This window comes from Lactuca virosa, chromosome 3, assembly GCF_052849685.1.
Source record: "Lactuca virosa cultivar CGN04683 chromosome 3, Lactuca_virosa_CGN04683_v6, whole genome shotgun sequence".
NCBI lineage: Eukaryota > Viridiplantae > Streptophyta > Magnoliopsida > Asterales > Asteraceae > Lactuca > Lactuca virosa.
This window is the reverse complement of record NC_136428.1, coordinates 144,833,503-144,844,826: the sequence shown is the minus strand read 5'-3', so window position 1 is coordinate 144,844,826 and position 11,324 is coordinate 144,833,503.

The window sequence follows — 11,324 nt, the reverse complement described above, 5'->3', positions numbered from 1 at the left end:
GCTATAAGTAACGAGGAAACAATATTACTTTGGGGAGTCTGTATCAATATATGTCAATAAGGTAACCATGAGAGGGATAGACTACTCGAATGAACACACAATTCATACTCCCAAATAGTATGATTCATTAAAACCTACAAATTAAGAGTCTGCTAGTGTTCCACTGGACTGTCTAGAAGAGTATGTGGTCGTCATCAATGCTCTACAAGATGACTACTCTCAGTAGTACAATAGTACAATGTTGGGCATGGTCTCTCACCGTTGTTTTTCTCTGGCATGGACTCTCACCATTATTTTATCTCTTCCATAACCCTTTTCTACCCAATATTTTATAAATACGGTAAAATACATATACGATTTAATCAAGTAAATCATGTCACATTGTTTCCCCTAACACAGAATGTCTTAATCGCAGATAATACACATGCATAACATTTACCTAAATATTTCATATCTATGTGTAAGATGAAAGTAATTATGCACTCACTTGTTAAAAGTGGATAACTTGCGATTAGAACAACGTTTCACTTAACACCTTAGCATTTATAGAAATTTCTTAACAAAAACTGGAAAATTGCATAGGCAGAAATCCGACCGAACACTTGTTTTCATCGGGCTCCTAGAGATCTCAGAGCCTCGGTAAAATGCTTAGAAGATTGGAAAAAGTTGGACTCAAGGGTGTGAAGGGATTAAGAGAGATTTGTGTTGAAAGTGTGGGAAGAATGGCTAGAAATCGCCACATATTTATAAGGGGCCTGGCCTGGAGCGTCTCACCCTATACATATGTTGAGTTTTGAGCATTCTAACACTCCTAAGTGTGCATGCAACCCTAAATACCTTGGATCTATGTTTTCTCTATTATACATACAATTATGAACATCCAAGGTATTATCCTAATCTAGCATACAAAATAATAAATATAACAAGATAGAATACATACCTCTTTGATGTAGAATGTCTTCATGAAGCTTGCGTGCCTAGTGCCCCAAGTGTGACACCTCAAATGATTCACACAACACCAAATACACTTGGAATAACTTGAGAGAAACTTGAACAGTCCTTGAAATCGTCTAGCCCTCACGCTCACACATTAGTGCACGATTTCTTGAGCCATGTGATTCTTTTATATGGTGGCTATTAGGGTTACACCATGTAAGTCATAACTTTACCCATTCCTTATGCTCCATGGATTTTAACCTCCATGGAGTATCCATGGGTCACCCCATGGACTTAGTCCAACATAAGGAATCTTGGATCACAAGCCCACATATATAAGAATGAATGATTTACACAATCAACCCATATATTTAATTAGTCTCCTTTTGATCACTTAATTAATTCCAAATTAATTCTTGATCAATACTAATTAAATAACCTTATTAATATATTAGAACTTATAATATATTAACCAACCTTAAGTGTTATTTCTCTCATTATAGTCTATCCAAATGCATGATGCCATGCAACCCAAATGGACCATGCCGGGTCGGGTCAAGTCTACCAATTATAGTTATGGACTTAGACATTAATCCAACAGTCTCCCACTTGGATAAGTCTAAAACTATTATTGCGTATGACTTCAGGAACCGATCAGCAATCGTAGCTCTCAAAAGGTTCTGTCGAACTCTGACCTTGTCGATGACTTGTCCATTAGATAAGGGATCATATATTCCTCCATTCTAGATATCATATGGACTGAGACATGGATTATCAATCATTCTCTCTGTCCATTTGTTGTTTCCCGATTTCCGATTCATGATGATTGACTGATTGAACAAATCAAATCAGTCATGGCTTGGCCAAGCACTCACATGTATCATCTTTAAATCATCGAGGGGCCCACAGATATCGCTTTTATCTTGAAGGTAAAAGGAGTGGATAAACTTCGACTCATATGGCTTGTTCTACTACTTGTTGAATCATACACAAAGGCACGTTTTATAACATCGAGTTACCAATGCGTTTTCGTGCAATTAATGTATAACCAACTCATAGTAACAACTCATATCTCTAGGTTTGAAGAATATAAGATATTACCGTCTCATGATCACTCGTGATAAAATCCATGAAGTGATTCAAATGAGCGCGGGTTGAATCCAATACTCAGAACTTATGAGCACCCATGAGTGTTGTAGCACCACTTTGTCCACCAACTTGGACCTCTACAAACCAACCCATGACAGTCTTGATTCATATCTACTTCCAACATATGACCGACTGTGGATGGTTTGAATAACTTAATCATTCAGGAAGAGCGACTTAGTTATTCTGGAAGTCAAAACATGCAAAGTGAAACACAAGAATAAATGAATCAAATATGGTATCAAACCCTATGAATATAAATAAACACTTTTATTTATCAGCATACTGATTACTCATTATTCATTGTTTCGGTTTTATCAACTTTATACTTGAATTTAAAACAATAGTTGTCCCATGCTCCAAGCATGTACACTATATTTTCTAAACACTAGTCATGCCATACACCAAGTATGCATACTATGTTTGTCTATGATCTTTACTTTGTAAAATAGATCAATTGAACATCACTCCAATGATCCTCTTTTCACAGTCCCAAATCCTTACTGCAAATGCAAGAATTCCAAATTCATGCCATTTACTGAAATCTGTTAGATTCTAAACTTATATGCATTGATCCTCTTAATAATTATGCACAAAGTCAGAAAGACTTGACAACAATCATTACAGAGCATTCCAAAGGAGATCAGCTCCTTGGAAACATCCTTCTTTCATTAAGTTTCCTAATCTTACACAGATTGAATAATTTCTAACTTTGAAACATTTCCATATTCCATTTTGACTATCACTTCTGAACAAGAGTTGCCTCCTTACAGATTATGTCAATATGGTCCTTCCAGAATTAACATTATACTTCCAACTGTCCTTGAGCAACCAATCTTTGGTAAACCTTAGATTGTCCTCGACAATTGCTTAATCATTTTAGTCATATCCAATTCTAGACCTTTTCCCTTCATAATGCCCCAGGCATTTGGAAAATTTTAGAAAGGATGAATATAGAACATGTAATCGATCCTATATCCGAAGCATATGGGACACGATTCATGATGTCTCACATAAAGACTAAACCAGTCTTTTGCTATAATATTTCCATTTCAATTTGCCAAGTTCTCAAAATTCAGATTATGAAAAGCGATGCCGTAATCATAATCGAATTTTTGAACGCAAATAATGGACCCATATATAGAATTTCCTTATGTTGAGCCATTCCAACATGAAATTCATATATATATCCTTGATTAAATACGATTAAAATCTCAATCTAAGCTTTTAGAATTGAAATGAAGTATAATTTCATCTCCCTTAATTATAGCAAAACAACTTTTTCAACCCCTGCAACCTCACGAATTGAAACTTTTGTTTTCTATAATTAACATTGCTAACTTGCAACCTTTGTCATAATTATCATGCTCCCACTAACATGATGATTATTAGCATAACACTTATGCTCCCACTAGCTTTGACATGTACTCATAAATCAGCTGACTTTCTTACCAAAGTTCAGATTTCTGATACTAGATTGTTTTGATAAAACTTTATCAAAATCATACACCTCTCTTAGATAGCTCACATGTGTGTCTAAACAATTTTAGAACTATGAAAAGGGATGCAGTAATCATAGTCTCAATTGTTTACACCTTTTCCACTTCTCACAAGTCCATGTTAGTGTGCCGGTAAACCACACACGCTCCACTAACGACTTTGAGAATGCAAATATCACAATTGCTATCTAGCTAAAATCTACTTAGTGAAAGTGTTTCCTCACCATCATTTTCATGAATCGGAGAGAAACCTTATGACACTTAGATTTAATAGTGTATGTGTTCTTATCCATGTGAATTTGTCAAAACCATAATCACAAGACAAGGTTAGTGACAAATCCAAACTCATATTGATTAAACTTGTGCAATCTTAAATTCTTGCCATTTGGCAGCTCAAGTGCCTGCCATTGCTTCCATGTAGTTGTGCAACCAATTGAGAACTCTCAGAACTCCTATGCAAAGCCAACTTGAATAGGCACAAAAATTTCAACACGATAGGTTATAAACCTCAAGTCGTGTGCTAGTGAAGGACTTTAGGTTTTATTCTTGATTAAGTCTTGAAACTTTCAAGAGCTTTAAGACTCCCACTGTCCTCTTGACATATAAGACTCCCTTGTCAAATATTCAAGAGATAGTACGGATTCTTTATCAAGACTAACACTTTACACAATTGGCCTAAGTTGGTCTCTGTTTTATCCAAAACATCACAACTTACCAATTTCAAATGTACAAGAGTAGATAACCTTTTACTCTTACATTTGACTAGTGTTAACAAACCCTCTTTAAGATATGTCACTCAAGTTACAATCTTGGAGTATGACTCTAAGAATTGTTTTGGAACGAAGTATGACTCATCTTTTTGATTTAACCATTTCAACAATTCATGACTCCTCTTCTTAGTCATAAGAATGCACTAAGATGACCTTTAGAGGACTAATTGTGATATGATTTCTAAATCATTAAGATGATCACAAACATGATACTAAAGTACTCTCCCATCTTTTCAGATTTGAGAAACTTTTATCTTTCTGCCTAATTTGATTCTTCCCATTCGTTCTGCCATACATTGAGACTTTTCCAATGTTTCAGAATTATACTTAAACTTGTAAGTATAACCATATTTACTAAACTTTAGTAAATCAAATAGTCTTCTTGATCTTTTGTGGTGGACTTGACCAGTGCACAAGAATGTGTACTCGATCCCTTAGTCCTTTCCTTATTCACATAAGGAATTAGTCTTAATTTTCCAAGCTGAAAGTTCTCATTCATCATACTATACAACTTGCATGATTCCAAGTTTCGGTCCAATTGAACCTTGGGTGATGAGAATCTTTCCTTATTTGGTAATATTAGACACTACCACAACCGAAAGAATCAAATCCATTTTCCAAAATTGCTATCAATGGAATCTTATAAGCAACAACTTTTTACAAATGCCATTGTAAGGATACTTAAAATAAATAAAATCAAAACCTTTTTATTTTATTTTAAAACTTTGCGGAAAAACTTATCCTTACAATCCATATGAAAACCTTGTTGTTATCTATTCCTAAGCAATATAAATATCATAACTCTTAAGTAATAGCCCAAAATTCTGATCACCGAACCATGCGATTGAAATCCATCTTCGCGATCAGAATCAGCATGTACTTAATAGAGTTAGACAATGGATTTTACCTGAAGTAGAGCCAAACTTATTGACTTTAACATCCTTAGGTAAATTTGGCAGCTTCGTAACCAATGCCCCTTCCTTTGGCAATAGTTACCTATGGACCCTTGATAATGGGACTATCTCAGACTTCGCCTCTCTCTTTACCATTGGATCAACCGAGTTGACTATGGCCGATCCCTTTCCATTAGGAAGAGAGAGCTTTACTGGATATCCAATGTTATCATTGTCAATGTCCATAGCGTTTTAGGAAGTTGATCTTAGCAAATAGATAAGATCATTAAGGGTCTTGTCTTGGTCTGTTTCATAGGATTCCCAAAAGAACTCACTATGTGACTTAGAAAGTAGTTGAGCCACCAACTTTCTCAAGACTTTGACACCCAACTCTCCCGGCTTGTCAATATGTGACTACATCTCCAAGATGTGATCACACCTAGACCTTGCCTTGCCAATAGGGCTTGAGTGACCTTAAACTTTTTAGGAACTTGTGGGTTAGGGAGAATAATTGGAGGAGGTGAAAGAAGTCTGATATCCATGGGACATCATCTTCATTTAGGAAAGCTTGTTTCAAGATATTTGGGAAGATCATAAATGTCTAGACCAGACATCTTTTTGGGAGATATTCAAGATAGTTGATTTAAAGTCCTTAATATGACACCCAATATGAAATATTAAGGCTAGGAACCAACAAACTATTTTATAACTTAGAAGAGAGATGCAAATATAAAATATTTGACGGTAGGTGAATGACGATTCACCAATTTCCACCATGAAAAACGAAATAATTTATTAGGTTTTAATTGGATTTGAAAGTCCTAGATCTTTGAGACTCATTGAACTGTTCAAAGGCATGTTTCAATCTCGAGTGTGCCCTTCAGGTTTTGTGACTGGGATGCCGAGGATCACAAAACAAGGTGTGAATAACCATGCAAATATACTTGGTACCCTTAATACTTACCCCTTATTCAGTGTGCCGGTTAACCACACACGCTCCACCGATACTATGATAAATATTAAGTTACCCTTTGCCTACCTTGTTAAGTCCAGGTTAGTGTGCCGGTTAACCACACACGCTCCACTAACGACTTAAGCAAAGTGCAAAGTGTAATTTCATGGGTTAGCACCAAATTCACATTTTCCTAAGTAACTAAGATTGGGTATTAATAAGAGTTTAGTTACTTAGTATTTATCATTAATACTTTTATTGAAAGGAGAATTATAGTCCTTGTCCTACCCGTTCGGCTAACGACCCTCCACCAGTCAAGGAAGCGGTGGGTGAGAGTGGACACCCATTAAACTGCCATGTTATAGGCAGTAACCTTATACCCCCCTTATAGACCGGCTTCGTGAATGAGGCCCACTAACGGTAAGACTGACTTTACTCTTATACATATATATAAATATTATTAACTTATAATATTATAAAGTATAAGGGTTGAATTTTAACTTTTAAAATTCTAAGGGCTAACTTGGAATTAAAGTATTCATAAGTGAAAACTTTTCAAATTCCAAAACTTGAGGGCAAGTTTTGAAACTATTCAAAACTAATTAATTACATAACTTATGAGTTTAAAGTAGTTTTAATTAAAAAAAAAAAACTCTTCAAGTTCCATAACTTGAGGACAAGTTATGGAAGACTTTAAACTAATTAATAAAAAAATAACTTTTCTTTTATTGTAACTTATGGAACTAATTAACGTTACACTTTTTTTTTTAATTTAATGAAGAGACTCTTGAACCTCCATAACTTGAGGACAAGTTATGGAGTCATAAAACCATTTAATTAGAACTAGACTCTTCATTTTGTAACATTTGCCAACTTTTATGAGTTTTATGATTCTTAAATATGACTTTTCATATAACTTGAGGACAAGTTACAAAAACACACTTTGGAATCAACTCTTAGATTAAAATGGATTAAAAACAACTATTTCACACAACTTTTCTATTAATCTAAGAACCTCATAAGAACAAGATAATTCAAATCATCAATCTTCAAGAAATTAGCATGAACATACAAACTAATACAAATCTTGAAATTATGAAAATTATCTTAGAAATTGGATTAGCATGAACATTACCACATCAAAAACAAGTTTATAAGTCCAAAAACATCTTAGGGTAATGTTTCTAGTCCAATTCCAGCCAAAACAATCGAATATATGCATCCAACTCGATTTTTCAGCTACTTTTGCAAGTATAACAAGAAAACAAGCCTAGGCTCTGATACCACTGTTGGGTTTTGAGCATTCTAACACTCCTAAGTGTACATGCAACCCTAAATACCTTGGATCTATGTTTTCTCTATTATACATACAATTATGAACATCCAATGTATTATCCTAATCTAGCATACAAAATAATAAATATAACAAGATAGAATACATACCTCTTTGATGTAGAATGTCTTCATGAAGCTTGAGTGCCTAGTGCGCCAAGTGTGACACCTCAAATGGTTCACACAACACCAAATACACTTGGAATAACTTGAGAGAAACTTGAACACTCCTTGAAATCGTCTAGCCCTCACACTCACACATTAGTGCACGATTTCTTGAGCCATGGGATTCTTTTATATGGTCGCTATTAGGGTTACACCATGTAACTCATAACTTTACCCATTCCTTATGCTCCATGGATTTTAACCTCCATGGAGTATCCATGGGTCACCCCATGGACTTAGTCCAACATAAGGAATCTTGGATCACAAGCCCACATATATAAGAATGAATGATTTACACAATCAACCCATATATTTAATTAGTCTCCCTTTGATCACTTAATTAATTCCAAATTAATTCTTGATCAATACTAATTAAATAACCTTATTAATATATTAGAACTTATAATATATTAACCAACCTTAAGTGTTATTTCTCTCATTATAGTCTATCCAAATGCATGATGCCATGCAACCCAAATGGACCATGTCGGGTCGGGTCAAGTCTTACCAATTATAGTTATGGACTTAGACATTAATCCAACAACATATACGCGTTGTGCCTTTGTGTTTGCATTGCTCCTCCCATCGGTTGTCACGTGTCCCATTCTCTTTGGTCTGTGCTGCTCCTTCTATAAGTTGTACGCGTCGCACCCCGTGCACGTACAATGTTTCTTTTGTCTAAAAATCGCATCTTTCTCATACGAACTCCGTTTTTAACATACTTTAGATCCACACATAGCTATCGGCGAGTACTATAGCTTTCATTTAGATTCCATCAACTAATTCTATTTTATTTTAAATTCTTATTTTTAAAGGTCTTAGACTGTTAAAACCCATGTAAAAAACATAATTTCTTCATATAAATTCCGTTATAGACTGTTTTATATTGACAGATACTTATTTATGAGACCTTCAACTCTCATTTAGATTGTTTTGCCTAATAGTCAACCAATTTTAATTTCGATTTATGTGTCCATACGACCGCGCCGAAACTTCAAAAAATCGTAACTTCCTCGTATGAAGTCAGATTTGAACGTTTTCTATATGCACGCATTCGCTTTCACGATTACTAACATTTTAATTTAGATTACTTAGGCTAATAAGCAACCTATCTCTGATTCATATTTTACGACACACTTTTTTCGTCTAGGGCTGAACGCAAAACATTGAACAACCATAACTTCTTCATACGAAGTCAGATTCAAATGTTCTATATATACCTATGGAATCGTCATCACGACTACTACAACTCTCATCAATCTTATTTATCCTAAATGATCTTTTATTAAAAACATCTATTTATCTCTTGTAAAGCATACAATGAATAATTATTACTTATTATAAAATATTACTTTCACCATTCATTTTCTAAATTTTCGTATTTATATTCTGTTGTACATATAATTTGATTTACTTTAATAAATTTCGTCTGTTAACCAAAAAACTATGTTTGCATGCTTTTTTTTATATATGTGTTGGTATACATTAAACAGGATCAACGTTTCGATGTGAATTTAGAACTTTCGTTCGTTAATTAAAAAAATAAACTTACTTACTTTTTCTTTATGAACATGCTGCTTTAAATTTGAGTTTATCTACGTTTTGACATAATTTTTTTACGTTTTCGTGTTTAATTATATATATTTCCTATGTAAGAGTCGGGTCGTATATAATAATTTCCGTTCGTTAACTTCAAAAAATATTATATTTGAGTTGGTCAACGTTTCAACGCAATTTTGTTTGTATGTTTTCGTGCTTAATTTTATGTACATTTCCTACGTATGAGTCATGTCACATATAATAATTTTCGTTCGTTAACTTAAAAAAAACTAATTTTTATGTGCTCATTTTCATGTATGTATCGGTATAATTTAAGATGGTCAATATTTTGACGTAAATTTAGAACTTTCGTTGATTAATTTTACAAAAAAGTTACTCGTTTTTTTATGTTTTATGATGGGCAATATTTTTGACGTGAATTCAAGTTTGTCTAGGTTTTAATGTAATTTTTTTATGTTTTTATGTTAATTTTTAAGTACGTGCTTATTTTTTTCGTTCGTGCTTATTTTCTTTACGTTTCAAAAGTTTACTTTTAAAGATGCTTAACTTTTACACACTGTTATTCAACACAATTATTTAAAACATATCAATAGTTTCCTATTAGTAGAACTTGAATAACTTACTTATTTATCATTTTGTTTGTATTTTTTTCAAAATTTTAATTTACAATAATACTTAATGTTTACACCTTATATATATATATATATATATATATATATATATATATATATATATATATATATATATATATATATATATATATATATATATATATATATATATAATGAAACCGTATACTACACATGTATCAAACCTAGTTAAATTTGAATATTCAAAAGAAAAGAATATAAATTTAAAAGGTTTAAATTTAGGAAATGATATGATTATTATATGTATAACAATCATACAAACATGTGTCCTGAACCATGATTAGGAATGCTATAAGAGAGGTTTAAGGAGGTCTCTTCGATTCCTAATGCGATCGATTGTTAAATGCCCTAGGTTACGACCCTCACCGTCTTTTTGCATTTTGAGATTGGAGTTTCCGAAAGTGTTTGAATGGATAAGTGTTTGAAAGTTAAAAGTATTAACAAAAGTAATAAAACAAATTCTTGTTTTGTATAAAAAAGGGAGCTGTGTTTTACCCATCAAAACACACATTTCATTTATATTATGATGATGGAGTGTTTGTGGTTAACTGGCATATCATTACGACAATATAAGTTGGAAATGATGTGTGTCTCGTGAAATTATTCTATTGATATTGAATGATGTCTATACGATAATCCTATAAAATCTACTGCGATAAAACCTCCTAAAGGATTAACTGTAAGGATGATAAATCTAGTTTTTTCATAAACAAATAGAAAGATCATGCATTCGATAAATCTCTTATTGAATCTGCTCTAACTACTACATTCTAAAACTGTTAGGAACATTTATCAAACATATTTTTGAAGTAAAACGAAACTTCGTTTAGTTAGAAGTTAATTATGGTTATCATGACTAATTAGTTGACATATACATATAATCAGTTCATTCTGATTTTGATATGCACAACTGGGAAATGTCCATAAAGGAGTTTCATGACACGTAGAGCCCTTCGAGACTAACATGGATATTCATAGAAACTCCAAATTCAGAAAATACTCCTACATTCATCATCCTAAACAAAAATGTCAAAATGGAAGAAATTTTGTTGTGCATACATGAAAGGCGATTAGTGTCGATATACCTAATCTGGCCTCAAACGCTAAGAATAATAGGAAGCCTTATTTTGACACACGTTATAATTGGCTATTTTTTTTTTCCAAAATAAGAAAAGGAGTTAAAGAGTATTCTCACCCAATATATATATATATATATATATATATATATATATATATATATATATATATATATATATATCTATATATATATATATATATATATATATATATATATATATATATATATATATCTATATATATATATATATATATATATATATATATATATATGAGGGAGAGGGAGAGAGATTAGAACATTAAAAAGAGAGTTTGATCAAGGATACCAACTCATGTTACTATCT